Source organism: Eimeria mitis, genomic scaffold (assembly GCF_000499745.2).
Source record: "Eimeria mitis Houghton genomic scaffold, Emh_scaff597, whole genome shotgun sequence".
Taxonomy (NCBI): domain Eukaryota; phylum Apicomplexa; class Conoidasida; order Eucoccidiorida; family Eimeriidae; genus Eimeria; species Eimeria mitis.
The window spans coordinates 12,654-14,063 of record NW_013574196.1 but is presented as its reverse complement, the minus strand read 5'-3'; the positions used below and the strand labels follow the sequence as shown (position 1 = coordinate 14,063).

Sequence of the window (1,410 nt, the reverse complement as noted above, 5' to 3'; positions counted from 1 at the left end):
CTCTAAAAAAAAAAAAAAAAAGGGTTTAGGGTTTAGGGTTTAGGGTTTAGTGTTTGCTTTGTATACCTTTGAGTATTTCTTCAGCTGAGAACTCAACACTCATCTCATGGGGCATCTCCGCATAGTGATAGAGAAGGGGGCCCACATTCGCCCATAAACCACCAAACCTAACAATCCTGGCGATGGTTTTTATATATAATAATATATTATGCGCGGTGTCGAGAAAGAAAGATGTTAATACACCGTCAAATATACGAGATGAAGCCGGTAAACTTGTAGAGGGGTTGCCGTATACCTAAAGAAATAAATAAATATAAATAAATATAAATAAATAAATATATAAATTTATATATATTGTTTTGTTTGGGTTTTATTTATTTATTTATTTTATTTATTTATTTAGAAAGAAAGAAAGAAAGATGTTAATACACCGTCAAATATACGAGATGAAGCGGGTAAACTTGTTGAGGGGTTGCCGTATACCTAAAGAAATAAATAAATACAAATAAATATATAAATTTATATTTTTATATATATTGTTTTGTTTGGGTTTTGTTTGTCTTTGTTTTATTTATTTATTTTATTTATTTATTTTATTTATTTATTTATTTAGAAAGAAAGAAAGAAAGATGTTAATACACCGTCAAATATACGGGATGAGGCACGTAAACTTGTAGAGGTGTTGCCGTATACATACATAAATATAAATATATAAATATAAATATAAATATAAATATAAATATAAATATAAATATAAAAAAAATATATATATATTTATATTTATATTTATATTTATATATATATTTATATTTATAGAGTTGCTTGTGTTTTGTTCGCCTTTGTTTGTGTAACCCCTACAACCCCAACAACCCCTACAAACCCTAAACCCTACTAAACCCTAAACCCTACTAAACCCTAAACCCTACTAAACCCTAAACCCTAAACCCTAAACCCTTTGTTTACCTCTACGAATTCTCCCGCACACATAGAGAAATCTGCTGAGGGGCTGACGTGCTCGCTGGGGGCGACGTCAGGCACCCACACCACGTCTAGGTGGTCTGCTTGGTTGCGCCTGTGTAAATATATATAAATATATATATAAATATATAAATATATAAATATGTATGTATATGTATGTATATGTATGTATATATACGTATAAATAAATAAATAGAAAGGGAGAGAGGGAGGGGAGAGAGAAAGACAGAGAGAAAGAAGATAAAAATAGAGATAGAGATAGAGATAGAGAGACAGAGAGAGAAAGAAAGAAAGGAGACAGGTGGTATGATTGGTTACGCCTGTTTAAATAAATAAGGAGACAGAGACAAAAGGGGACAGACAGAGACAAAAGGAGACAGAAAAAAAAGAAAAAAGGAGACAGAAAAAAAGAGAAAAGAAAAAAGGAGACAG

General features: G+C 30.8%; 1 protein-coding gene across 1 annotated transcript in view; it reads right to left on the bottom strand.

The window, feature by feature from the left end:
- Positions 1-1,410, bottom strand: part of EMH_0017300 (uncharacterized protein) — a gene marked incomplete at both ends in the record, with an annotated part of 9,199 nt that overhangs the window by 4,029 nt on the left and 3,760 nt on the right. The gene's annotated exons all lie outside the window — the stretch shown is intronic.